Raw genomic sequence first — 24,233 nt, 5'->3', positions numbered from 1 at the left:
TTCAATACAGAGAATCAAAGTTTCCTGTTGGGAAAGTCAGGTAATGAGTTACATTTCAGTGATTTTTCCTGTTCCTTTTGATGAATGTAGGTCTGTGTTTGATGTGTACATGTTGCTTGCATGTGCTTGAGTACACATTCATACACAAATGCTTATGCAGCAAGTGTGGGCTGGAGGTTTAGGTCATTATCATGCGCCTGCAGCTTTTTGGATCTATAGAAGCCATAAAGAAGGAGCTTTATGGCACATGCATTGAGCACATTTTGAAATAAAATACTGAAGTAAAAGTCAGCAGCAAGCCCTAAGCTTCATGTGCTGATGTAAATTGAATCCAGAGCATATATAGTGCTTCTGAATATTAGAGTCATGGGCATGTATGTGGAGGGAGATTGCATTTCTGCTCAGGAGTTGTTGCTGGCGTTTGTATGTCACTTTGAGACGAGCGAGTATTGCTCAGTGATGGATCGTGCCTGCGTGGGAGATGCTGCTACTCCCACGCATTCCTCTCTCCCTTCTCTCCTTCTCTTCCTCTCTTTTGTCTCACTCCAAATCCACTGCTCTTTAACCTCAGCTCATTTCTCACTTAACCGCTAATCTACTCGATGTCACAACTATCTGTAGAAGTTAACCATGTAATTGCTTCTTGATGGAAGTTTCAGGTTTGAAAAGCTTACGTTCAACCGTGCATCACACCACTTGAATGCTGTAGTGCTTTCAAATTGCTATGGCTGTGGTTAATCATAATAACAGTATACTTTAACATAATGTATGCCTTCTCTCCAAGCACACAAACACACACAGCTCAGCCACTGCCTATTTACACAATAGGAATCTCACACTGAAAAAAGAGCATAATGAATTCTGATGAACATTAGTTTCTATTTGCATGTTTGATGTATATGTGAAAACCATTTATTAGTTCATGAGTGTGAGGGCCTTTATTTGTAGTGAGTCGGTCTATTTGGGAAGTCGTGGAAGGGAAGGTTCAGGCTCGGTGGAGCCTTTTTGTAGAGTGATGACCTGACTGTCTTCTGTTTGGCATTTTCTGTTTTGCTTCTGCAGAGGCTTAAAGGACAGCCCAGCTGCTTGTTGGCTATTTGGGGGAGAGTGTAGCATTTTGCTGTGTTCCTTTATCTAAAGGGGAGAATAGACACAGACATAGGAGAGGGTACAAAAAAGTTTCCTGTGTGAGGTTAAACTCAGAAGTGAGTCACCGTACTTGCTGTAATATGTGCGCTCATCTCTCTTCTCCTAGAAGCACCAAGTGTTTTTATAATAAATGCATATTTTATGCTTTACAGCTGAGGTCCCTGAAATAGTATTTCTACATAGAGAAAACCAGGTTCCATAACAATTACTAGCTGTAGTTCTTAACAGCAGATGATTTTGCGATGACAATACAAAGTAAATTTTGCATATTGTAAAATTTCATTCGCTCTGACCTTGGAGGTTCTGTGTGGCTGGGCAGTACCAGGGTTGCTAAGGTAATTTAATTACCAAACCCTCAGTGGGCAAGGGTAATTACTGCTCTCTAAATCCCCACTAATCCCCCTTCTGAGTCCCCTACACAGACTTGGCCCGGGGCACTCTAACAGGCAGTGCTGACTCCTCAATCCCGTCCCAGACAGGGACCCTCCCCAAAAAATACCCAACACACCGTTCCCGTCGGCACACAGATGCTCCTTAGTGTCCTTATTTATGCAAGATGTACTACGTTCACTGGTGTGTCTGTCTGTCTCGTGTGTCTTCAGTCTAAAGTCTGTTAGTCATAAGTCCTGGTGAATTCTTCTCACGATGCTCTTCTCCTCACGTGTGTGTCAAGGGGACTCGCAGGTCAAAAGGGCCACTCATCTCTCCATAAGAATGTCGTAATTATTACTGCTGAGAGGAATCGGATGTGACCTCCGTGAGCAGCAGCGCCTGGTGACTGGAGTTAGCAGAGAAACAGAGGAGATAAAGGCTACTGAGCATGCTAGCAGGGCTTTCTGGAGAAAGAAGGTGGATTTATAGACAGAGACTCCACAGGCTTTTTGAAAAAAAGCAGACAATGAAGTCATTAATAGCATGCTCCTTACTGCAGTGGTTCAAGTGCATCATGCTCTTTGTTAAGACCAAAGAAAAGATATTAATACTGTTACCGCTACGCTCAGAATCAAAGGGGTGAAGCAATAATGTCACGGTCTGGAGGGCAGACCGTGGGGATGTGGGGAAAGGAGGACCCAAAACGCAGACTCTGCGATGCAAACAGTGCTCTTTATTCACAGTGAAAAACTGTAAACACAATAACTCCCCGTTGCTCCCTTGAACCCCGTGTGCGTGCTTCCCTCCGACGTCTGTGCTCGTGCTCGTGCTCCCCGCTGTTGTGTTTCCGCACACCCCGTGCGTGCTGCCTTTCTGGACCACTCTTCCTCCTGCAGGGAAACCATAGAGGCAGCCGTCAACACTAACCCTCGGCGGGCATATACGAACAACACAGACATATGCTGACACACTAACTTGGTACGATAACTCAATGATCCCGCGCCGGTGGGAGCTCCAACACTCTCCTAAGTAGCTCCCCCGACGAGCCCTGATCACCAACAGGTGTGGCAGGAACTTCAGGTGTGGCCAGTCCTTCGCAGGGCCACACCTATCAGGCCTGCAGGTGGCTGTGCTCCATCCTCCAGCCACACCCGCAGACATACACACGTATACACCCACACCCTGCCTATACATACGAGTGGGACACAGACTAACACAGCATTGTGGAGAAAACACACATCACCAAATAATAATAATACTAACAACAATAACAACAGTCAAAACTGGTCAGTTCAAAATCTCAGGTGGGGAACAGGAAGTTCTGACTTCAGATGGAATGCACCATTGGCGCTTGTGACATTAATCCCTTGATTAACACCTTGGATCATGTAACCCTCAATGAGTTGTGTGATTACCGGGTTGTTCAATAACTCTAAGCCAATTCCAAAGACAGTCAATACGTGGGACTCTCCATTAGTTTCTAGAACTGAACAAGAAAGGTGAAATGTCTTTACAAACCAGAAAAGAAGTCCAGTTCCCTTCAAGTGCAACACTTCAGTGGATGCTGAGACTCTGGTTCGGTGTCTAACAAGTCATGATAAACTTCTGGCTCTTCACCCACTAAATGTTTACTGTTGCGTCGCTAAAAGCTACAGTGGGTTCACCCTCTGGTTTTTGAAAAATAGCCGGATCATGAATCTGGAAACAAAGCTGGCGAGACCCAAAAAACTAGCGTGTAAACCATTAGCGGAGAATGCTAAAATTCTCGCTGAAGATGCACAGAATTAATAGAAACTGCATTAATTCCCGCTTCCCGCTCCACCACAACCACCCACACATGCAGGGCCTTGGAGTAGGGGTATGTCACCAGGGTGCAGAGGAGGCTACCCCCCCTCTGTCCCCTTCTGGCTGCCTCTGCCTCAATTTTATCCCACAACTTAGACATTCACATTACTCACACTCTCATTACACATACATATAGGATCTTGGGGGTGGGCACGATACACGGAGTCCAAATTACCATCAGGGTGTACACTTCACCCCTGGCGTCGTTGCCCACCTCTCAATTTTAAATACACGTAGACATTGAGGGCTAGCAGGAGGGACTATGCGCTTACCTGCTGCTCTCTGGCAGGTAGCTCCAAGCCCTCCTGGGTTTTAATTGCACCTTAGAACACACATGCATCAACACTACAATGAGCGGGTGGAGGGAGGTTTGGAGTCTTCTCTCACCCCCGTTCTCTGCGGCCTGCTGGAGCGGGGGGGCTAGGAGGAGTTGGCCGTCTGACTGCGGTCTGGAGTGTGGGGCCTCCCTGCTGCTGCGGAGTCGGGGCGGTCTGCCTCTCCCCACCGCAGGGAAAAGGTAACACCACCTGGGTCTGGGTGCAGTTCCCCCCTCCAGGGGCAAGGGTACCTAGACCCGGTTCGTAGAGTACGCTTGGGGAGTGTGATCGTGTGTACAGCGTCTCTTTATGTCTGTCTCCACGTTGGTTGAGTGTGGAGTAAGTACATATGAGAGCATGAGGGTGGGAATGGATGTTTGTGTCTGTGTGTGCCTGTATGTCTGTGTCTATATGTCAGGTTGGGTGTCAGACGCCACCTCTCTGGGGACATCTCAGGCCCTCCAAGGTTTGGAGGCCTATCTCCCCACACCACCACTTCCCCTGCCAGTGGCGGACTCCCTCAGGTGTCGGTGCGTTGGTGGTTCTTTGTGTCTGGGGGTGGGCGTCCGGGTACACACCGGCTCACTCCTTGGCGGCCGCTTATCGGGGCCTGGAGCCTGGGGCTCGCTCGGGCCACTTCGGAGGTGGGGTGCCCCCGGCCTCTCGGCCTGGGGCTCGGTCACTCAGGCACAGCTGGCGGCCGGCGGAGCTCACGGGCGCGTCACTGCAACTCCCCCTGGCTTCTGCTCCGCAGCTGCTGAGTGAGCCCTCATCTGGGACTCTCCTCAGCTCTTACTGGGACAGTGGCGCGGCTGCCCCTCTGTTGGTCTTCCTTGGTCTCTTGTGTTCTGGGGGCCTCTGGATGTCTGGAGTTTTGATCTCCTCCATACCTGCTTCATTCCCTGAAGGACGGGGCTGTGGCCCCCCCACACTCCCTAGCAGATCGTTACATGGAGAAACCTTTGGAATGCAAGCATGCTGATCCACACAGGTATGCACACAGGTGTACACACGGGTATTCACAGACGCGGACTACAGCTTTCTTGGCTGCTGCCTCAAAGCACATTGTGCGCTGTCTATCTTGCGTGCTGCACAATATCGTTTATTATTTAGTATCTACTGATATCTACTGCTAGCTAGTTTATTGTGATGGTGCCGTTTTTTTTATTATGTTGCTCTTTGTTGTTTGCTTTCTCTTCTGTTTTTTTTCTCCATACAGGTGACCCAGGTGTTTTGTTTTTTTGTTTGTTTGTTTTTTCTTTCTTCCCCCCCCCCTTCTCACCGTCTCTTCTCCCCTTTGGTTTTCTTCCTCCCCCTCTCTTTCTTTCATTCTTTCTCCCTGTCCTATCCCCCAGTCATGTCTGTCCCGTTCGTAGCAACTGAAAATAAAATAAATTCATAATTATAATAAAGGTCAATCAAATGGACCAATATGGCAAGGCCATGATGATCCACTTGGTAAAATAAATCCGCTTGGCATCTTTCTTGGCCTTAAGACAACAATTCTGATGGCTACAGATCCAAACGGGACAAAAAAAAAAAAAAAGAAAAAAAAAGAAAAGAAACTGCATTAATTAGGGACAGTTCTCTTTCACTTTAAATCCCGATTTTTGCAGCTTTAATGTCTACTACTAGTTAATACTGCAATATTTCTTAGTAGAATTTTAAACATATTGCAGTTTTCATTTGTATGAAAACTTTATATTTTGCCAGTTACTTGAATATTGAAAATGTTTTGAACATTTTACATTGTAATTTAGTCTCCATGCGTAAGATTTGTTTGTTTGGATTGCGATTGACTTTCCAATAACAGGATGCAGGGAGTTTTGACAGATACTCTGAGTTCCTGTTTTCAGAGAAGGCTTTTAGACACCGGAGAGATGTTCCAATACGTCAAATTCACACCATCACAATTTAACTTGACAGGATAATAACTAGAAATTGAATAAGAAGACGAGCAAAAACAAACTTTCTTAACCCCAAATAAATGGACAGTACAGAAGTGTTGGCCTAAAAAGTTGTAAACAAATCAAGAGTCCTTCATATGCTGCTCTGAACGGCAGTTAATGGAATAAGTATACAGTGGGGCAAAAAAGTATTTAGTCAGCCACCGATTGTGCAAGTTCCCCCACCTAAAATGATGACAGAGGTCAGTAATTTGCACCAGAGGTACACTTCAACTGTGAGAGACAGAATGTGAAAAAAAAATCCATGAATTCACATGGTAGGATTTGTAAAGAATTTATTCGTAAATTAGGGTGGAAAATAAGTATTTGGTCACCTCAAACAAGGAAAATCTCTGGCTCTCACAGACCTGTAACGTCTTCTGTAAGAAGCTTTTCTGTCCCCCACTCGTTACCTGTATGAATGGCACCTGTTTGAACTCATCATCTGTATAAAAGACACCTGTCCACAGCCTCAAACAGTCAGACTCCAAACTCCGCCATGGCCAAGACCAAAGAGCTTTCGAAGGACACCAGGAAAAGTATTGTAGACCTGTACCAGACTGGGAAGAGTGAATCTACAATAGACAAGCAGCTTGGTGTGAAAAAATCAACTGTGGGAGCAATCATCAGAAAATGGAAGACATACAAGACCACTGATAATCTCCCTCGATCTGGGGCTCCACGCAAGATCTCATCCCGTGGGGTCAAAATGATCATGAGAACGGTGAGCAAAGATCCCAGAACCACACGGGGGGACCTGGTGAATGACCTGCAGAGAGCTGGGACCAAAGTAACAAAGGTCACCATCAGTAACACACTACAACGGCAGGGAATCAAATCCCGCAGTGCCAGACGTGTTCCGCTGCTGAAGCCAGTGCATGTCCAGGCCCGTCTGAAGTTTGCCAGAGAGCACATGGATGATACAGCAGAGGATTGGGAGAATGTCATGTGGTCAGATGAAACCAAAGTAGAACTTTTTGGTATAAACTCAACTCGTCGTGTTTGGAGGAAGAAGAATACTGAGTTGCATCCCAAGAACACCATACCTACTGTGAAGCATGGGGGTGGAAACATCATACTATGGGGCTGTTTTTCTGCCAAGGGGACAGGACGACTGATCCGTGTTAAGGACAGAATGAATGGGGCCATGTATCGTGAGATTTTGAGCCAAAACCTCCTTCCATCAGTGAGAACTTTGAAGATGAAACGAGGCTGGGTCTTCCAACATGACAATGATCCAAAACACACCGCCCGGGCAACAAAGGAGTGGCTCCGTAAGAAGCATTTGAAAGTCCTGGAGTGGCCTAGCCAGTCTCCAGACCTCGACCCCATAGAAAATCTGTGGCGGGAGTTGAAAGTCCGTGTTGCTCGGCGACAGCCCCAAAACATCACTGCTCTCGAGAAGATCTGCATGGAGGAATGGGCCAAAATACCAGCTACTGTGTGTGCAAACCTGGTAAAGACCTATAGTAAACGTTTGACCTCTGTTATTGCCAACAAAGGTTATGTTACAAAGTATTGAGTTGTATTTTTGTTATTGACCAAATACTTATTTTCCACCCTGATTTACGAATAAATTCTTTACAAATCCTACCATGTGGATTCATGGATTTTTTTTTCACATTCTGTCTCTCACAGTTGAAGTGTACCTCTGGTGCAAATTACTGACCTCTGTCATCATTTTAGGTGGAGGAACTTGCACAATCGGTGACTGACTAAATACTTTTTTGCCCCACTGTATATAATTGGTGGCTAATTATTGCAAACATAAGAAGATGGCTCCTTTAACATTAAGACTCACTGCAGTAGTTGACATTTAAAAATAGAAAATTTGTAGATAACAGCAGTTTGTCATTTTTCCTCTGGACCTCTTGTACCTTCAAATGGCAGCCAAACATCTGCGTGGCCTCAGTGACACTGGCATGTGCTCCTGACCCTAGCAGGTGCTCTGTGTGTAATGTTGTGCCCTGTATGTTTGCATGAGTACATCTGTGTGTAGGTGGGAGTTTGTGTACAGTATCTGACGCACGCATGTGAGCGAGAGAAGCCGGGTGGTGTTGAAAGGAAGCACCTGTGTGTACTGAAAGGAGTTCTCTGAATAGCTTCATATTTGAACAGCCACTTATCCGACGATAAAGCTGTAAGTGATTCGTGGCAGCTTCCTGCCTGCGGTGGAGAGAGATGGGCGGAGGGAGAGAATCCGAGAAAGACAGAGAAAGAGAGAGAGATTAAATGAGCGCATCAGCTGTAATTAGGGCTACTTTACTCCATTTGGAAATGCATGCCTCAGTAGCAGAGAGAATTAGCACTGGATAGTCTGGGTGGGTCAAAGCAGTACAACTTGAATGCGTTAAAGGGGGAAAAAAATATGATTGTGCCAGTTTCTCAGAATGAGTCTAATATCTGCAGAGGTCGGTGTCATTGTTAGTCACTGGTGCCATTTTTGTGATTGAAGGTGCAGAACAGAAATCGTGACTGTGGGAAACGTTAAGCATTTCTTAGCATAATGGACCACGTACGCATGAAAATGAGATTAGATATGAAAAAATTTGTTATCAGTGGCCTTCAGATCCTTTACCACAGATCTTTTTTAGGCTACACTTCAATAAATCCATGCTAGTACCAAATTACATTCAATGATTATTTCAAGAAGAAAATCATTTGTTGATTCTTTTTTTTGGATTCTTGATGACATCTGCCTTTTGTTCTTATCAAATTTCACTCACTTGGGCAAAGCGAAATCTGATTTCTGGGGAATTTAAACCCCGTCTAAATGGTTATGAACCAAACCATTTGCATGCAGTTCCAGTAAAGCAGTGCAGAGCCAGTGCAGGTGGGCCATCAAAGGCCAGACAAACATGAGTTTGCTAATCCGTTGATGCTAATCTTTATTTGACCAAAAATTCAACTTTGAATAAAAAAATATGGATGCAAGAAAACAGCCGCGATGACTTGATGTGTTAAGAGTGTTTTTTGGCACAAATTGCTTGAGCAGTGTGGCTGAGGCTGGTTTAGCTCTCTTTAGGGGATCCTCTGCCTGTATCCTGAATCCTCTGGTGTTTGGGGCGGAGGAGGTGGGTGATTGTTAAATCAGTAAGATGGACAATTAAGAAAAGTAGTCCTTTTGAATGTGACGAGACACATAAGTGCGTGCAGTGATTGGATGAATTAGGATTAACTGGAGCCGATAGACCAGAGAGGAATGATCAGTTCATAAAGTTCAGAAATGCAAGTTTCCTGTGATGAAACTTTAAATTGGGAGTTGGAAGAAGCACCATATGCTGCCAAGGGCAGACAATGATGATTTTTAAATTGAATTCATGGCTGTGGGCAAGCAGAAAGTCCAGCGGTCACCTTGTTTTTCATCCAAAATGTAACCGCATGATTCCTATCATGGCAATGTACCAATGCCTCTATGCATCCACAAACATGTATCACAAATACACAGATATACCTACATGCATTTAATTTATTCCAAAGATACTGAGCTAACTGAAACAATAACCTGGGGATCACAATTCACCCAAAAACTAGAGTTACTAGACAACTAGAGTTGCAGTTGTTTGGTGGGAGAACAATTTTTCTAATTATATCAATCAAAAATGTGAAACATGAAGAATTACTGAATAATTTTTTATGGTATTCACTTTTAATCATCACATTGTTGTTCCGTTGCAATTAAATTTGAGGGCAGCTATGTGGAAGAGAGAACAAATCATTAGTGATTAAGGTTTGTATAGATGAGTTACAAAAGCTACTTCTAACTGCTTCACATCCAGCGCTTGAATAAGACCCGTAATTTGCTGTGTCCAAAGGTGACCATTCAAATGCCCGTGACATTTAGGAAATTGTCCTTTTTGTTCACCGCCTTTTTCTTCTAAATGCCATTTCGCCCTTCTTCTTCCTCTTTCACACTGTTGATCTCTGTTCCTCGCTTTTCCTTTCTTGTTCAATCTCGGTTGAACTGACGGGTTCCTGGGCTGAAAGATTTTCACTCTTAGTTTTCCTCTTCATATTCCCTGCCCGTTTCTTTTGAAATGTTGAAGTGGGTGACTTCCATCAACCTGTGCAAAACCAGAGGTAATGAAAGTTTCCTTCGAGAGCGGAGGACACAATGTTTGTTTTAGACTGGGCTTGGAGGGAGTTGACCTTTTTTATAATAATAATGGATTGGATTTATATAGCGCTTTTCAAGGCACCCAAAGCGCTTTACAATACCACTATTCATTCACACACTGGTGGAGGCAAGCTACAGTTGTAGCCACAGCTGCCCTGGGGCAGACTGACAGAAGCGAGGCTGCCATATCGCGCCATCGGCCCCTCTGGCCAACACCAGTAGGCAAGTAGGGTAAAGTGTCTTGCCCAAGGACACCAGGACAGAGAGCCCAGGGATCGAACCGGCGACCTTCCGGTTACAGATGCGATTCCCAACCCCCTGAGCCACGGTGGCCTCTAAATAAAATCTAAATTATAAAGTCTCAATGTGAATGGCTAGCACTGATCCTGACTTTTTTGTTTTATTTCATTTTTAATATTGTGTATGAACATGGTGCAGAAACTGTGTAGGGCTTGCATATGATTTGAAAACCTACATGTACGAGTTTTGAGTCTGGATTCTGACTGGCCGTTTGGAGCCAGTTCTTGGCTCCACTGCCATTTTGTCCTGAGATAAACACATTATGTCCTTTGGCGTCAGTGCCGCGGTGCAGCGGGTCATGGAAATATTGAAATAGGTTTCTCGCTCCTAAGCACTTACATATGGACGCTTGTAAAGGCCCCTTGGCATCACATTTAAACCCAATGGGTAAGCATAAATTTTCAGCATGCAGGGTTACTGTTTTCAGGGGGTATAATTTAGTCCCAGCCACAATACTTTCAGAAACCAAAGCCTGTTTTTGATTCTTAAATATACCTGGCAAGTGAAGGCTGAAGTGAAAATGCAGCAAAACAAAATGTAAAAAAACTGAAATCCAAATTGGACATGAATCACGGTCTCCTGAATCACAAAATTGTTAGTTACTCCACCTTGCCAACCTCATATTCTGAAAAAAACAGGCTCAAGGTTGGCGTCTGACGCTGTTAAACCCAATCAACCAGCTCTCCCAGCTCACAGCTGTACATGCAAGACCAGTGCCAGCAAAACTAAATAAGGAGGGAACTTAGTGGATTTTGAATAGAAGCCTCCCCCATTACTTGTAAAGTTTCAGTAAAATTCAGTAGAGGAAATATTTTTCCTTTCCTGCAGAATATGATGTGCAGACATTACAAATCAAAGTTTTTTTTGGTCTTTCAGTGTCTGGGTGGTTCTTGCTGTACCTTTGGGGCTCAGTGACATTAACAGAGGGCCTTAATCTGGACCCGGACTCTCAGTTAAGCTGCAGTGATTTGACAGCTGCCTGCATTTTTCCCGTTTAGGGCATTTTTAATCTTAAAACAACTCATTATACTGCATACACATTATATAAACTTACCCAAATGTTTATTCTCTGTCTCAGGGAAATTATTTGGCCAAAACTATTATCTTACTTCCAGCCAGTTTACGTTCGCAAGGAGATAAGCATAGACGTGTTTCAGGTTTACAATTTCCAGCCCCTAGCTGCGATAGTGAGTGGCCTCTGAAGTGCTGGCCTGTGTGTTTAGGACACTAGGTTGAGCTACACAACAGATATTCTCCATAGAGGATGGCCTGCACAGCTCAGCATGAATGTACTTCCCTTTCTTCTCATTAGGGTCGAACCATAAGACTGCTGAGCTGCAAATCTGCGATGGCCACATCACCTTACCCAGTAATCGATCCCCCCACAGCTACACAATACAAGAAACGCACACAGAACGCACAGAACCAGTGAACCAAAGCTTATGTACAGAGAAGCTGTGCCTGAGTCCAGGCAGGGTGCTAGCTGGTAATCATTAACACATACTCCCTGTTTGCTTTGCCTCTGTCCCTCCTATATGTCTGTTAGCTCTCATGCGTGTGTGTGTGTGTGTGTGTGTGGGCTGCTGTCAGCAGTGCCATGTGTCTCATTGTGCTTTATCAGCCTGTGCACTTTATTCACACACTGGGTCTCTCCATAGACATATGCAGACACACACAGACACACTTGCACACACATGTAACATCTGTTCAAGCCTGCAGAAACATACTGTATCTCACAGAGTTACAGTTTGCTGCAGACTTCCTTTGCTCTCCCAGCTCATGTAGCAGATCTGTTGCAGAGAAGAAAATGGATACTGTTCACGTGTGTTATTATTAATCTGTAGACAAAACAAGGAAACACTAAAGGGATTCAAGGATTTCATTGAGTGAGGATGATTGGATGACACATGACCCGTTAAGAAGAGGAGCGCCTGGCTGATTATCGATGGAAGTGCAGATGAACATAACAGGGAGGCGTGGAACTCTTAGTCACTGATTCCACATGTGAACACATGAAAAGGAGGTTTTTATGTCTGGGTTGTAATGTTACTTGTACAGTAATGCAGTGTCACAAGCCAGTGTACTCTTAGTTCCAGTCCAAAGCACCAGGGGGAGGGTTGCATCAGGAAGGAAACCCAGCAAAAGCATGGAGGTCATTAGTAAGATTTCCATATCAGATTGGTCAGAGGGTGCTGGTGGAAAGTGTGCTAGTCTGAAGACACAGGAAGAGGAGAGGAGGAAGACAGTAAGAGAGAAGGGAGGGATATACTGGGCTAAAGATGTTTAATGCTGCTGGGCAGAAGGAAAAGAGCCAAAGAGAAGGTTAATGAATGTAGTGAAGGAGGACATGCAGAGGGCTGGTGTGACAGGATGTATGGCATATGATGAAATAGAGGGATCACAGACTTGAGATGGCTGCTCCATTTATGGGCCACTTTTGTGTAGAAGCAAAAGAAAAAGATGACAAAACTGTAGACATCATGCCATAACAGCCCAAATCACTGGATGTGGCCAAGTATCATGACTGAAAAAATATGTTATAACTAAAATTAAGGGTAGTCAAATTGCCTGCCATGCTAGCTGGTTTACACCCCACTCTTTTCAGTTCTTGCTCTGTTTTGTGTATGGGGTAAGTCAGTCAGTTTTCTACTGTTAATATGTACATGGAAGAATGGGGCACCCCAGAACATACTGCCAAATACTGAGTAAGGATTTAGGATTTTTCAGGGGCACGCATTTCTCAATTCAATAAAATGTACTGGCACAGTTTGTCTGATATAACATGTCCCAGGATCACTTCAACTAACATTATCCACCATAATACTGACACCTTTGACAAAGAGGCAGGGCAGTGAATGTAGCATAGCTTGTACATGTGTAATTTTGACAAGCTACTTAGTAAACAATGAATTATTAATGACCATAAAAGTGGAAATGGATAAAGCATTTAACACGTAACATTTTAGTATCATATATTATATTAATCAGAAATATTATCAGATATTTCAGTCAGTGTAGGGCTCTTTTCTATCTTATTTTGCCCTCAAACTAAAGCTGGAAGTCAGCCTAGGTTCTCGTATATTTCAGAGTATCAGTTCAGGTGCCGCCGGCCTCAATGTGTCCACTGAAGCGAGGTCACGACTGCTGAGAAGATTGCTGTTGCTGGCTCTCCTTTGCCTTTGCATCTGCTGCCCTCTCCTTGGAAGAGCCATGTGCCACATCTGGTCCGGCTGAGTGTCGAAGGGACACGAGGCAGCTCCTCGAGGCAGAGCATTTGCATACACTTACTCTGGGAATGCCCTTGACTAGCTGTCTGCAGAATGGGACGTGAGCAGCATCGGATACACTAGTGAGACCTGAAGAGAGAAAGGGATAGATGGAGTGAGACAGCAAGATGGGGAACGAGTATTGAGAGGGGGGGAATTAAGGGATGGCTCTCAGTGGGGACTCTAAATCGTATACAGTATGAACGCCTCATTAGCATTATTCATTAATCCCACCATCTGATGTTATTAGCCTTTCATGACTGGCTTTGTCTTATTCCGAGAGAAAATATCTTTTGAAATGGTTCATCAAACAAGAATAAGTTTGTAGATGGCATGTGGAAATGCACATCTAATAGTACCTCCGACTGATATTTGTTTTCACGGAGCAGAGCGTGTGAGCGGGTGAGGGGAAATGTAAAAAAAAAAAATAGTGAGCTGAGAGAATAAGGGGATGTGTGCATTTTGTCTGACAGAGGAAGAGCAAGTGAGGAGACCGATGGAAAAAGAGAGAAGCTGGGGGAGGGGGCTGGAGTAGGTGGGCGGGAAGAGAGGAGGCTAGTGTCAGGGACAGAGAACAGAGAGGGAGGGAGAGGGAGGGAAGGAACAGTGAGCTGCTCGCCTGCCGGAGCTGTCAACTGGGTGTTCAAGTGTATGATCGTGAGTGCTTCTTGAGCCGTCGTGTGTGAAAGAATAAAGGGGGACATTGCTTTTTAGCCACTTATTTTGGTTTTCCTTTTTTTCCCCCTTCTTTTCAAAGTGTCACATCGAGCTCGCGCTGCAAACTTGAACCCCTTCCTGGGATTGTGAAGAGGACCCAGGGTAGACAGCGTGCTGCCAGGTAAGAGATGTCTTTTATTTTGTTTTCTCCCCTCACAAAAAGGTAACAGTGGAGAATCGCAGCGTGGAGATGGAGACGGCATGTTTTTACAGTCAAAAAGGCACGGGAGCTCCGCTTTGCTGTGCTGCTTTAAAAAATACCGCATGCCCGCTTGAAATCCAGAGAACACGCTGCCTGTGATGTGTGCGTGTGTGTGAGCTTGAGCGTGTCAGCAAACATGGCTCTGAGGACTCCGTACTGTAATAGTGATTGGAAGAGTCAGGTCGTATAGAGGAAGAGAAGAGGAGGAGGAAGGGTAGGAGGTGCCGTTTCTTTTTGACAAGGGCTTATCCAGGGTGACAGATGGATGACAGGATGTCAGATTTACATTGACAGGATTTACTAAAAAGGGAAACAAAAAAAAAAAAAACATATTTCCAAGATTAGACTAATATTGGAGAAAGTGCTTGTGGTTCTAATAGTGGGTCGGTAAATACTTTCTACACGTGGAATCAGTTTTTCTTGTGGTACTGCTCAAAATGTTTGTTCGGTGTGCTTCAACATTTTTAAGTTGTGACGGTGGTGGGGTGGGGTGGAGTGGGGTGGGGTGAGGGGGAGTAAGCAGACTCCCACACAGGGTTAGCCCGAGCTCCAGATCAACGGCTGTCTCAGGGTGGCAGCGGTACAGTCAGAGGAAACCATTACTGCCCTACAGCCAAGAGAACAAACATGCTGCTCTTAGCAGGTGTATCCACTATGTATTTAGTATTGTGGCTTCCTGACCCAGGGCTGGCTTTCTATGTCGTTTAATGAGAAGTTGTGCTGTAATCGAATCAACGTGCTGCCTACCCCACCGTTTGTCATTTCCCCTTTGTCGTGCCTTATCTCTTCCTCTCTCTCTCGCGCTCTCTCTGGCCTCATTATCCCAGATTCCAGTGAAATGAACTAGTCGATCTCTCTTCCTTCGAATTCTTCCCTCCACCCATCCATCCACGCGAGCTGAGGTACAGTAGACATGAAAGAGGTGAAAGTTGGCAGATTGTGGGGGTTCAAACAGTGCCCGTCTGTCAGTCTTGCGCTAGAACAAGGCAGCACAAAGCTCCAGTCTTTTCAGGCTCAAAACCAATACATTTGGGTTTTACTAAATTTTCCCATCACCTTCCAAATCCTTTATTCTCCTACAAGGTCCAATAAATTCTTTTCACATCCGCAGCGCCTTTGTGGCTCATTGGAAAATGGATTTGTACGTCCAGTAGAGGACATGAAAAACCTGCTCATCTCTCATATTCATTCCATTGTTATCATTTGATTTATGTGTAAGATCATGAGTAATTTATGGAAGCTATTTAATAAGATTAATTCACTTTGAGAATAATTTAATCATTTTTTTGGGAAAATATTACACCCGCTGGCATTGTCATGTGATTTCACAACTGTGTGTGTTGCACGTAGGTGTCTGTGCTGTGTGCTACGTATCTGACTGCGAGAGCTCCCTTCGCATCAATAGTTAATGAGCGTCTCAGGCACTCGTTCACATGGCCTATTCACTGTGTTTTTGTTTATTTAAACAGCCGTTTAGCCTTGAATGTCAGGTACCGTGCTATAGTATTGCAAAGCTTTAACACATCTCGGCCTGAGTTGTGGAAGTAAGCAATATGCTGACCTTCACACAACCTTGCAACGTTACAGTGGGCGCTTTGTGAGTTATTGAGGGCTGGTAATATCTGAGAGTAATAAACTCTCTCATAAATCTCATAAAAGAGAGAGCAAGAGTCATAAACTATGGTAAGGAAGAGGGAAATTTTTTACTTTTTACATTAAATTAATTGAAACTTAGAGAAAAAAATCCCAATCTATCTGTAAATCACATGTATCTCCTGTACGTTTGTGTGTGTTGGAGACCTGAGCGGATCGCTCCATCCATGGACGTTACCGCTTTTGCTGCCCAGAGCGCCAGACAGCTCCTTTCGGTCCACTGGATGCGGTCTGCTCTCTCCGTGACTCATTGCCTCGTCCTCTCTGATTGGCTGGCTTTTCTACTCCAGGGAAAGACAGGATGGAGTGGGGTTGGCCTCTCATGACCAGGGATCAGCCGTTCTTTTCACACAACGTCCCACTGGAATTGCATCCTCAATGTGTCGGCCTGAATTTTAAAACACAGGCAGGATGTAAAAAACCCCAAACAAAACAGAAAAGGCTTTTGATCATCGAAAAAGTGCAACTGCTGTCTTTCTTTTGTGTCACACATTCAGCTGGGGTTTTTTTTTAGGATATTCTACTGAGGCAGGCAATGTCCGACCTAGCTCTAGCCACAATCGTTTTTTCTGTCTATCTAAGGGATGTATTCAGACCTCCAGCTCCCCATCTCTTTGTAGATGACGCTGTCACATGTGACAGCTCTGAAGCAAACAGGGCGTGGAGCTCCCTGCCTGCTGAGACTCTGGCTTGTTTGCCACTTACAGACAGTCCCAGCTGAGACAAAGTCCAAGCTGCTCCATCCGTTCATCCAGCCAGCAAAATTCTTATTTTTTTTCTCTCTGTGGGAGCCTGTGCCTCTGCGCTCAGGCCGTGCAGTGCTGATTCAGAACCATGGACAGTGGTCCTGTGCGCAGGGTGAAATTTCAGCACCACCTCCTGTGGACAGATCCCATAGTCAGAGAAAAATGGAGCTTTCGGAGTGATGGCCAAAAACGGGATGTGCTGCAAGCTGACAATGTGAGAGCAGGGAAATTATGCAGGACGTTGCCTTGTTTGTAAAGATTATTCATGTGGTGATTAGATAATATAGTGCGAGGAATGACAGATTCAGTGTTTTGGTTGCAGGGGAACAGTCGGCGAGGCGCAGACACAACAGTGTTTGAGTATTTACTAGACTTAATTTGTGTTAACGAACTAGTACCGACTGTCGCTGAAGTCCATCAACATCAGTACGTAGCACTTAACCAGGTAGTTTGGCTGAACGATTACAAGTCCTGCAACACTGGCAAAGCTTACAAATGGGGTGTTGGATTCTTTGCCACACTGACTATAAATCACAGAAGTATCAAGTCACTGTTTGCTTGGAGTCGAGGATACTTTGCTTTTTCCTATAGCTTCAACGTCTTCAGGATCTTGTAGTGTAAATGGCAGACTACTGATTGGTCAGGTTCTAGACACACCTTTTAACTTTAACTCTTCCAGGGTTTTCACCTAGAAGAGTAGGGTTCAAATCCAGTGCAAATCCAAAAGTTGCTACACTGGCTTTGAGGAGCTGCAGGTGGTGGGCTGTTTATCCTCATGAAAGCATGGCAGTTATACAATATTAAACACGTTATTTATTATCACATTCGCTATTTTTAACAAATATTTACAGATTCATTAAATATTAACCATTGATATTTTATATCCTTGCACTCCCTGATCACTCTTTTAAAGAGAAAGAAGTTGTCTTAAAGTAGAAATTTATGTTAAAGTGGGGAAAAAGTGTATATTGTGCTAAATTTGACAGAAAGCTACATTTGAATCAGCTGGATTATGTTGCTAATTTCTCTGCTGGATCTCCTTTAAATGATTACAATGATCTTCCTGGCTAACACCTAGTGTAAAATACACAGGAAAAATACCCTCTCCCACTGCAAAATGCTTCATTTCACTTTATAAAACACTGTGATTTGATTAATCTGCTTCGGCTGTAATAAAAGTGATATATGAGTCAGTCAGGGTTTCATCGATCCGTTTTATTGATTTTTAATGCATGGTTTTACACACCTGCATGCAAAGCACTTTAAAAACACAGCTTCTCGAGTTAGATTTATTGTGTAATCTAAAATTAATTACATTAATTGATAATAATATTTTGAATATAACCAGCGCTGCATATTCTGCCGCTGCAAAATGCAAATCACACAGTTTCGTGAATTAATTAAACGTGTTTTACATCTTCTGTGTGATAACAGTGAACACAGCGAGAGGGTGTGAAATCAGACATGAAAATGAGTTATTTCTGTTAGATGGGATCTTAGTGCACTCAATCGTCTGATCCACAGAGGCCGGTGGACTTAGCCTATCAGAGGGCGTGCATTTTGCTCCCACATGTGCTCACGCCCACACCGATACATGTACACTGGCTCAGCATGACATTGATTATGTGCACTGCTGCATGTCCTCCAAGAACAGACGATAGCCAGCACCCATCACCAACACTCCCCCTGAGAGAAACAATAAAAGCCTCCCAGTCTTTGACCTAAGGCTGTTTTTATCACCAGTGGACAGCAAAGCACCGGCCACTCCACTCCCACCCTGTCTTCTGAACCATCATTGTCATGTTCACTAATTGGGAAAGCTAATAATAAACCCAGGCATTTTAAACTAATCATCCAAATGAAGCCAAATGTGGAGCAAAAATCTTTTTATCTTGTTTTCATAATCAACTGCCAAAATCGTGACTTGAAAATCAAGCATAGTGTCATTTCACTTGATACACCTCTAAACCTTCTATTAGCAAAGTGACAAACAGGGCATTCAGTTTAAGCTGATGCATATTTGCTACATCCTGCAAGCCACTTGGGAACCCAGTTCCTCCTTTTCATGCTGTATTTAATGCATCTTACATTTGTTTTCGCCCCCCCCCCCCCTCTCTTCTGCGCTTGGGTCATTATGCTGCTCTCCCGTTAATCTCACCGTTAACCTGGAAACAGTGGTGTCGAGCAACAGAAACACCAATGACAGGAAGTGGGCGATATAAATACAGAGCTGATGTGAACTGGGGTTAAAGTGAAGAAAGGGAAAGAGGAAGGGTTGTGATGTGAAAGGAGCGGAGATATATTTTCCATCTCAGAACACGGCAGCAGCTGTCGTCCTTGTCACTGCACTATGTAAATCAGCATGCTGTCTGCTACGAGCTGAGTGGAAAAAAGGAGCCGCTTTTTATCACTAGATCTCTGACTCCGCAGAAGGCTCCATATTTGCCACAGACCTGCATTTACAGAGAGGAAAGGGCCAAGCCTGACAGCACAAAGAAAGTGCAGTTTTCTTTTTCTTTTTTTCAGCGCTCAGAGTACAGGTTAGTGAAAGGTAAAGGGAGAGTAGCACCTCGAACATATTTAAGTGTTGCATAGCAACAATCCACTGGTTTTCAGTAGTTAAAGCACTAAGCATGAGCTTGTTTTGTGTTTGACAGAATGTGAAATGAGGGAAAACATTTTTTTTCTTCGCTGTGTTAATCATCACTATCTTTGTGTCATAGTCGGGAAGCTTTTTAAGCAACGTTGTGCGAGCGTGTACAGCCATGAGTTCTATGACCATCGCTCACACAGAAAAATGACATGTCTGTATTTTCACTGTTACTTTTAGTAAATAGAAGAAAACGGAAAGTTTTTACATGTAACATGTGGTTTTATATGAACTCGAATCAGTGATGGAAACTTTTAAAAGCCTGAATTAATGGATTAGAAATAGGGCACAGATGTGAAGGATTTATAGATTATTTTGAATTATAAATAAACAGCCCAAGCCCAAAGGATGAACATGTACATAGAAAGTCTTTGTAAATCCTGCGGTCTTTTGCACATTTGTGAAATTTTGGGCCGCCGCTGATACTGATGCATGAAATATTAATTTGACCGAAAGGCAGTGCTGATACGGATCTTTTTTTTTTCTGTCTGTGTTGTTTTTTTGTGTTTAGTTAACCTCCTTTCATGGCAAGGAAACGAAGACAACTGTTATAAATAAACAGTGTTGGGAAGGTTACTTTTAAAATGTATTCCATGGCCCAAAAAAGTAGTTTGTTATGTATTCCATTAAGTTATTCAATGTGAGTAACATATTCTGAATACTTTGATTTACTTAATATATTGTCGTGCTTTTTACAACTACATGAATGTACTGTTGCTGTGTGATTGATTACTATTACTTAAGGCTACTCGCCACCGAGCTAACATTGTTAGCTGGCATTAGCTGAGGTTAGTTCATAGACTACGTTCAGAACTGCACATGATTATTTGCAGTTAGCAGGTTATTAATTCTATCCATCAAGTCTAACAGTCTGCTGTCTATGAACTATAACCTTCGGTAATAGTAATAAATCACACAGCTATACTACATCGAAGATAATGAAGTGGCACATAACCCTGGTAGCTACCACAACTAAAACAAGGTAGTTGCGGTAGGCTAACGTTAGCTTTTAAAAAGGAATTTACTTCCAGATGTTTCTTTAGGTTGGAGGTCAAGTCTTTTGACACTGAGAGCAGCTTGGTCGCTGGCAAACATTTGGATTGAAGGTCAGATTTTGCGCAAATGAAGTGGTGTCGGAATTTCTAAGTAAGAAATGCATTCCTGCCTGTGCAGTGCTGGCTCTGTTGTGCTGGCTTCCGGTCCATTGTGTAACTGAAGCCACCAACATTAACAGGACACTTACATTAGAGCCTCTTATTGCATGTTTTGTTTGGGTTTCTGGCAATTTCAACAAAGTAACTGTATTCTAATTATCACCTTTCTAAACAGTAACTGTAACGGAATACGGTTACTTATATTTTGTATGCTAAATACTTAACGCCAGTACATGTATTCCGTTACTCCCCAACACTGTACATAAATAACTGAAGAGCTTTAAAGTCTTTCAGCTCCTCATCAGCCTTACTTTGAAAGGATTATCAAGCACAGTAGCTAACATCGACTGATATCAGTCAAAAAAGGTGATGTTTGTCGCTGCATCAGCGTATCCCGATAGTCTATGTATTTAACATATATGTATTTTAGTCAGTAAAGCAACATATAGCATGTCTGACTCTGTAATGTGATTAAGAAATGATTTTTGTATAAAAACGGCACAGTTTAATATTAAGTTATATTAAATTCTGCATGCAGTTGATTCTGTGACATATTTGTATTGCATCTACTTTTATGCATTGTGTTCATGTTTATTCTTGCACTGCTTTTAACTTAATAGCTCTTATTTCTGTATTTATTTTATTTCTACTTTTTTGTATTTCTTTATTTTCAGTTTTTGCATCATTTTTAATTTAGATTTCGCTGCATATTGGCTGTATATTGCTTTGTTACTCTATAAGAAGTATTACACCGTGCACTGCAGACCGTGACTTCCCTATCATGTCTGTAAAAATGAGCTTCCTTCCTGGTGAATATGAAGAAAGGGAAGAAGAGTTTGCTTATGTTGATTAGTTTTGATCCAAGTCTTAACCTGCAAGCCAGTGAAAATAGAATGACAAAACCGAGCCTGTATGTATGTAGTATCCATCCATCCATCCATCCATCCATCCATCCATCCATCCATCCATCCATCCATCCATCCATCCATCCATCCATCCATCCATCCATCCGTCAGCAGTGTCACCTTCTCTCTTTGACCTTCCAGTCAATCCTGTTTTTCAGAAATTAGTGGATCTATCATGTTAAAAGGCTGTCACAGAAAGAGAAAAGCCAGGAGGGGGTTATCTGCACATCTGGCATTTCCTCCCGACTCTGTCCTTTAATGCATCGGGGCTGAAGGAGAGCAGGCTGTGGTAAATGGAGGGTCATCATTGATCTTAGATAGCCGCCTGGAAATGTACTATCAGCTGGCCCATCGAGGAGGCCCACTATGGAGGAAACAGATCCCATTACAGATGTGTCTTGCAGTGCTTGCAGTTGCAGCGCACTGGCATGAATACACACCGCCGCAAATGAACACTGTATTCATGCGCACAATTTTGACTCATGCGGTCATGATTGCGAGGCCGAGGGAGGGATAAAAGCAGCTTGCAGATGCATTTCAAAGCTTTCAGAGGTTTTTTTTTCCTCCTCTCCTTTTCTGTGGCAGGGAGAAGTACAGAAGTGGCTCACGCAGGAGGCTCCTGTGCGAGTATAAATTCACATTTTCTTGCATTTGTTTGATGAGGAGTGGCAGAAAAGGCAGCTAAATGCAATCAGTGGCTTTGCACTTCCTCTGAAGAGCTACCGCACCCTCCACCATCACACACACACACGCAGTTCACATCATTACGAATTTCTGGGATCAGAGAAACACAAGTGAAATGTTTAACTTAGACAAGAATACTTTCACACATATCACCTGCTCTCAGATGAGTTGAGAAGGTAGAGGTGACATGGCAATGTGTGATCGCGGTCATTAACTACAGCGCAATGAGCCTATGCATTATTCATCTGTCATCACTTTCACCTGCTGCCAAAAGTCATGACTGAATTTTTGGGAGGAACATGTGCTTGCAAACATCTTAAGCCAGATCAACAAAATCCACCGCTCCACACTAAAGTCTGTTACCTGAAACCACCTGGGACCGAATAGCAGTCAAACAGATTATATATATATTTTTTATCATCACTGAAACACACATTTAAAAAGTATCCTAATGATTGTGTAACCCGAGCCTTTCTCTCTCCAACAAACGCAGACATCCCTCTCCATCTCTCTCTGTGTCATAACTGTCAGTATAAATAACCACTCTGGCTCTTGATATGATCAACCCCCAAGAGGAGAAAAAAAATTACCCAGAATGCACAGTGAGAGCGTAGTTCATGCAGAGAATGAGCTGTTGGATTATGGTGGCCTTAGTGTGACATTCAGTCAATACTCCTCGCTAATTTACTGTCCCATCAATAGTCACGGCATAGTCAGAGTTCACCCTCAGGACCAAGATGTCTTTAGGGAGTGAGTGCAGGGGCTAAGATAGCGTGTTTTACTTGGGTAAAGCATATTAATAATTTGGTAACTGTCTGTCGCCGCAAACTGTGTTTTGCATTTTCAGGTATTTTGCATTTTGTTGCATCATCCCACAGCATGCTATTTAAAGCATTTCTATTCAGCTTTATGTGGGTTATTGTATATATTTGGAGACATGGATCTTGACCATTCAGTCATGTTATTTAAAATCACTGGGATTTCATTTAGTGCTAAAAAAATATGTTTATTTCTTTCTTTTTATAATTCGATGCAGTGGTGCACCGTTTCCATTTCAGTTTACTTACATGTATTGAATATCTGTAATATCAGTCAGAGGCTGACATGGGGCAGTGAGCAGCATGTACCAGTGATGTTTATCTGTGCTTTCAACATAATTCTGCTGGCTAATGTGCAGCAGGAGTAGTGGGGTATAGATCCTAAAAATGGAGATGTTAACTCATGCATTACTTATAAAATATTTGCATTTGTATTAAAGAAAAAAATTATTCACACACTAAAAATCCTCCCAGCAAGGTTGAAGTTTCTGGTTTGTGGTCATGTGGCAGAAATGGCTTCTTTTACCCTTGATATTTGGTCTTGTTTAAACCTTTTCGGGGGGAAAAGGACAGTTAGCTCTAAAACACCAACATCAACGTCAGTACAGGCTCAAATATATGTATATAATTCTACAGACATACATGTCAGGGCCACAAGTTTAAACCTGAAGTTTTTTATATGCGTGAATCAAATGCACATATGTTTATATTGTACAGTTTCTCTGTATGTTTTTGTCCGAAAACTGTTTCTCCTTCATTATCGAACAGAGTGGTAAACCAGTGGTTTATTTAGTGGAATCCAAGGTATTTCTGCCAGGTATTAATAGCGTAACCGGTATGTAACAGGTTTAAATATTAATTTTCTTCTGTCACAGTAACACAAATTGTGATTGTGTTTACTGTCCAAAGGTGTCAGTCCACTAAATGGAAATTGCTAAATTGTAGCTACATTGCTACAATTTATTTAAATTCTTTAAATTTATTTAAAGAATTTAAATAAATTTTAATTCTTTAAAATTATTTTGAAAATGTGATACAGTCAAAAAGTAATACAACAGAGACACTGGCAACTTAAGAAAAAGTGGAGGTCAATGTTTACAATGGCTTTGTCATTGGAGACCAAATGCAATGTCAGTCCCGTTATTCTTAATACGTTTGCCCTGACTGGACTGGGGCTGGAAAACGCTGGAGATGAAGTTTTAAGAGCTTTTAGTGAGCTGAATTACGCCCTCCAGGCACTTTTTTCTTGGATGCACCAGTCAGATCTGTGACAGTGTCTGACCTCGGGTTTTCTCCTGCATGCTCTCTTTGCCTTTTCCCCTTTAGTCCGTCAATCAATCCAGCCCCCATCACGCTCTAGTAAGCTTGACTGGCACTAAGGAGGGAATCTAG

General features: G+C 43.2%; 1 protein-coding gene across 6 annotated transcripts in view; it reads left to right on the top strand.

Annotated features, from left to right (window-relative positions):
* syt1a (synaptotagmin Ia) overlaps positions 1 to 24,233 on the top strand; it is a 218,432-nt gene that overhangs the window by 87,205 nt on the left and 106,994 nt on the right. For 3 of the 6 annotated variants that reach the window (XM_076875464.1, XM_004548430.5, XM_076875466.1), the window contains exon 3: positions 14,070 to 14,150. The gene's annotated coding sequence lies outside the window, so the exon portion shown is untranslated. The other 3 variants (XM_024805715.2, XM_076875465.1, XM_024805716.2) reach the window with 2 other exon arrangements.

Source organism: Maylandia zebra, linkage group LG17 (genome assembly GCF_041146795.1).
Source record: "Maylandia zebra isolate NMK-2024a linkage group LG17, Mzebra_GT3a, whole genome shotgun sequence".
Lineage (NCBI taxonomy): Eukaryota > Metazoa > Chordata > Actinopteri > Cichliformes > Cichlidae > Maylandia > Maylandia zebra.
Note: the sequence above shows the minus strand (reverse complement) of the source record. Positions and strands in the feature narration are given on the sequence as shown.